This window comes from Lolium rigidum, chromosome 1 (assembly GCF_022539505.1).
Source record: "Lolium rigidum isolate FL_2022 chromosome 1, APGP_CSIRO_Lrig_0.1, whole genome shotgun sequence".
Lineage (NCBI taxonomy): Eukaryota > Viridiplantae > Streptophyta > Magnoliopsida > Poales > Poaceae > Lolium > Lolium rigidum.
The window spans coordinates 265771783-265776909 of record NC_061508.1 but is presented as its reverse complement, the minus strand read 5'-3'; positions in this window follow the sequence as shown (position 1 = coordinate 265776909).

The window sequence follows — 5127 nt, the reverse complement described above, 5'->3', positions numbered from 1 at the left end:
GGAAGGTGATGAGGTTGCCTCGCTTAGTTTCCTGCAGGGCATACATGTAAACGTTAAATACGAGCCTCGATCGGCTCTCGGGTTATCTCGTGAATCGGCTCAAAGAGCCGATCCACCCATGATCCGTGCGGGGTGCACGAATACTTGGTGGTCCTGCTTGATCAAGATGAAGCTAATGAGATCTACGACGATTTAGGGTTTTCACCGCATAACCGGATCATCCTACTCCGAGTTGGGCCTTGCGGCCACGCACGGTGCTCGTAAGCCGATCCTAAACAAGTCCAAAAAACCAACATGAAGTTGATCCTAGGAACATCCCGTTTAGGACTTGCGAACGCCACCCTACGTGCCACTGGATCCTCCCCCCATTGTAAGGCCAAACTATTGCGGATATTAAACTAATCCTTGTAGAACAAGGAGCAATCGTAACGGATCAGATCTACTAAATAATGATCAAGCGGGGTGCCGCCCCACACCTGAGATAGGCGTGAGGACGGCTAGATATGCAAGGGTTGCACTACGTAAGCATGCTTAAACGAAGAACAATGCTAACCCTAACACATCTAATGATAACTACGTTGCTCGCCATCAAAAACGCTTCGGTACGAGCAACGCATGAACAACGTGGGGCTTGTGCTGCCTAGATCGCAAGATGCGATCTAGGCAGCATGTCGCTACCCGATAGAAACCCTCGAGATGAAGGAGTTGGCGATGCGCCGAGATTGGTTTGTTTTTGGGGTTGAACGTGAGTTGTTGTTTATTCCATAAACCCTAGGTACATATTTATAGTCCAGGGGACTTTCTAATGAGGGCGTGCACTAAACCGTGCACGACTAAGATTCTATCTCTTATAATAAACTACTAAATAAAGATACACGGGCAATTCAGCCCAAGACCCTTCGTGCCAGGCCGCCTTAGAATTCTTCCACAGGTAATCTTCCAAGCCCGGCCCACCTCTGGATTCGTCTAAAATCTGGTGATAACACATGCCCCCCTGGTTTTGGAAATAACATTTCCAAAATCATTATGCTTTCTCTTCGAAAGGTCATGTCGTAGCAGAGCAGAGCCGTTACAGCATCCGTCATCATTATGCCCTGTCTTCTCAGCTTCTCTAAAAATCCTGACAGCTTTAGCATCGATCCCTTGGAAGTTGTAATGGCATTAATCCTTCACCAGATTTATCATTATTTAACCGCGCCGACTGGTTAGCTCTCTCTCATATCCTCTATTCCATCCCAGCTATCGGCACCAAAAAACCCTCTCCTCCTGTAACAATGTCTTCCTCTTCCTCTTCCTTCTCAAAACTCTTCCCCCAATCTTCACCGAAGAAGAAGACCGAGGACAACCTCCACCCCGCGATGAATCCCTTCTCCTCCGACAAGGAGGAAAAAGAAGGAGAAGCAGCGAAGGCCAAAGCCTCTCCTTCTGCCCAGCTCCCGCCGAAGAAGCGCCCCCGCATGTGGGCGGACAGCGAGGACGAGGATGATGACGAAGAAGAGGAGGAGGAGGACTCCTCCTCCTCCATCGGGTACCCGCCGACCAAGCGCTTCCGCTCCCGGGCGGACAGCGAGGATGATGATGATGACGAGGAGGAAGAGGCTCCGGCCAAGGGCTGGGGCAGCGGCGACGAAGAGCTCCCCGGGAGCGAGCGCCGACGACGTCGACGGCGGCGATGACGAGGACAGACGACGACTAGTAGTATAGGACTAGTAGTAGCAGTGCACTAGGCACCAGATCCCTCTTTTGAGAGCCATCGGCTCTTTCTTGTAAAGCCGCTCCTTGGAATTAATGAAATTGTTCTTTCCATTTATCCTTTAATCGCTCCAATTTCATTCCATCCGTTTGCCATGCTTAGACTGATGCCGCGTCGGACGTCTTCCGAGCGCCAAGCCGTACAGCGCGGCTTCCTCGCTCAGACGCCATGATGCACTGCGAGGTGACCCTAATCGGCTCTCAAAACGGCATTTCCAGCTTGTCCCGAGTCCGCCAAGGTGAGCTGTGACCTAGCTCGATCAGTCGAGACTCCGAGCTAGCCGATTTAAATATGCATCGGCTTCCCAAAAACGGAGAGCCCTCAAGGTGAGCTGCCCCCGAGTTTCTTCAGTTCCTGCCGGCCAGATAGGCTCCCTGATATTGATCTGATCATTGAACTGATCCACGCGCCCATGCTGCTCCTGACATTGTCCTTGAAGAAATCTCCCTTGAGTCGATGGCCATGCATCGGCTTTCATGTCCTTAAGTCGATGCCTGCTGCATCGGCTGTGTTCGAAAATTTTCGAATTTTCATTTTTTTTTTATTACGGCCGACCTGTGCATCGGCCCCCATATTCCAATACCCATCAACAAAAGATGAGATGCTTCTGTTGCATATCCTCGTATTTTTATATACCTGGGTGCCCCCCCGAGCCGATTCTGTCAAGAAAATTGATGGTATCGGCTTTGTTGGATAAACATGTTGAACCCAAGTAGAAAGGTAGGTGAGGATAATTTTGGCCGATTGCTGGAATCGGCCTCCACGTTGCTTGCTCGTTGAAGGTTTTGTAAGTTCCCTTCGTAAATTTTTTGGGGCCGATCACAAGGATCAGCCTCTCCTGGTTTGCCCATTGGTTTGATCTTGCTACTTGGTCGGGCTGGATGAAACCAACCCAACCTACGACTTGATGCGCTTGCTTGTCGTCCACCTTGAGTGCTCCATAGAGTCGTGGAGCGCTACGCTCCGTCGGCAAGACGAGTACCATGTTTGTGCCAGCCGATGTCTCATCATCGGCTTTCCTCCGTTTAGGCGCCACTCCATTTTCCGTGGACGACCCTCTTCATCCGGGGTTCGCCGAACCTTTGCGGCCGGATCAGGCCGTGCCTTTCTTAGCGTATGCGGTACAACCTTTCGGCTTCCTCCGGGCCGCGCAATCGCTGAACCACGCGCTTCGGGAACGGCTGAGTCCGTCGGGGCACCACCTTGGCCGGTGGTACCTGTCTTCTTCCACTTCTCCCTCGTCTTCGAATCTTCAAGATCTGCCCAACGAGGTGACTCGGCGCGTTTGCTTTGTGGCGGGAGAGGCCCTAAGCGCTCGAACACGGACACATTGGCGGCCTCCTTCTTTTTCGATTGCATTCGGGCAATTGCCGATTGTGGGCAATCGGCTCATTCCTGAATCCCAGCGAGTGTCGAAGAAGGGGCAGTCCCGATGTCCGGTGTTGTCATCTTGCTCCCTGGATGCTTCCGTGGCACAGCGCTCGTGCTCCTCCTCATCGCGATTCTGCCGACGATGTCTTCCGGCTTCTCTAGCCAAACAATCTTCTCTATCACCGTAATTGGGTCGCCGGCGTTGACCATACTGACTAACATATTTGTTGAGGAGGTGATCAGAGAGGGGTCGCTGATATCTTATATTCTTCACCTCTCCCTCTGTGACATAGCGCTTGCCATCATGATGGAGCCGATCGCGTAGAGCGGCCTCTTCTGTATCCTTGCTTGTGAGAGCAGCTGCCCTCATCTCCATCTTTGCCGAGTGGTTTCCAGGTCCTACCATGTTGATGCTTGAACGAGGGACCTGGTCGGCAACCTTCGGGGTAGGTGATTTCTACCATGTTAACGGCGGGGAAGGGTTGGGTGTCGACCTTCATGGCGTGCTGGTTGAAAATTAGCCGCCCCTTCTCTATCGCCGCTTGGATGTGCTGGCGCCACACCGGCGGTCGTTGGTGGCATGGGAAAGCGAGTTGTGGAATTTGCGAGTACGGCTTTCCATTTAGCTCTTTCGCCGTGGGGAACTTGAGACCTTCGGGAACCGTCAAGCTTGTTTCTCCTTGAGCGGGAGGTCGAAGATTTGTTCGGTCTTGGTCACATCAAAATCAAATCCCCCGGGTGGCCCTGGTGGCTTTACCCATTTGCGAGGCCACGGGGTTCCTCCCCGAGTCCACTCAGCCACTTGCTATCTCTTGGCCTCCCGCGGGCACTTCATCCTCCTCCGTATCGACCATGACTACTGCACGCTTGAACTTGTCTTGGTACGAGTCGGGGTGGCGCTGTTCATATGCTGATAGTTTACGAACCATGTGCGCCGGCGAGGATAATCCGCTTGGGAGGCCATGTCCTTGAGCTGTGTTGCAAGGCACTGCTACCGCCAACTCGATCGCTTCCTTTTCGGTTATACGAACCGAATAACATCGGTTCCTAAGATTCTGAAGCGCTGGATGTGATTCACGTCACTCGTTTCCCGCGCTTCGACGTAGTTGTGCTAGATCGGCAATGCCGGACTCGGAAGCTTCCGAATGGTATTGCATATGGAACTGTTCTTCCAATTGCTTCCAAGACTGGATGGAGTTCGCCGGTAGAGAGGTGTACCATCCAAAAGCCGATCCCGTGAGGGACTGTGAAAAGAGCCTCACGCGTAGCTGATCCGACACTGAAGCCGGTCCTAGTTGAGCCAAATATCGGGCTGACGTGCTCGATGGAGCTGGAGCCATCTGATCCATCGAATTTGGAGAAGTCGGGGAGCCGATATTTTGGTGGCAGCGGGATCATCTCGTAATCGTCGGGGTACGGCTTGGAATAGCCGAGCTGCCCTTCTTTTCGGCATCATGCCGAGCCGGTCTCTCGGTATGGTACCGATCTGATCCGTTGTGCTGGCCGTAGGAGTTGCACTGCGAAGATTCGCCGGGGTGGCGTACTTGGCCTGCCACGTTTGCTTTTCCGGCTACGAGCCGGCTGCGGGAGGCTGGGCTCGGGAGTTTCGTCGGTGTGGCGTATTTAGTTAGCCACGTACGCTCTGTCGCCGACGTTCCTCCTGTCTTCGCCGAGTCCCCGATGTTGTGGCCTGGTTTGTGAGTGCCCAGTCACCACAATCCGGCACATACATGCACGCGTACCCATGAGGGATCTCCTTAGGCGCCTCCATTAAGAACCGGTAGTCACCGGGGTCGCCACCAGTCCGTAGACGAGGAATGCCGGTGTAGTCGGCACTTCAGCGAGTGCTGCCAACGCAAATGGCAGCGGTGGACGGGATCTGGAATGGCAACTCTCCTTGATGCGTCCCGAGAGCTGGTCCGGCGGCGAGTGCCGGTGGCTCATGATCTCCCGGATCACGCGCGAGCGACACGCTCCGGCACGTTGACCAAGTTCTCGGAGTG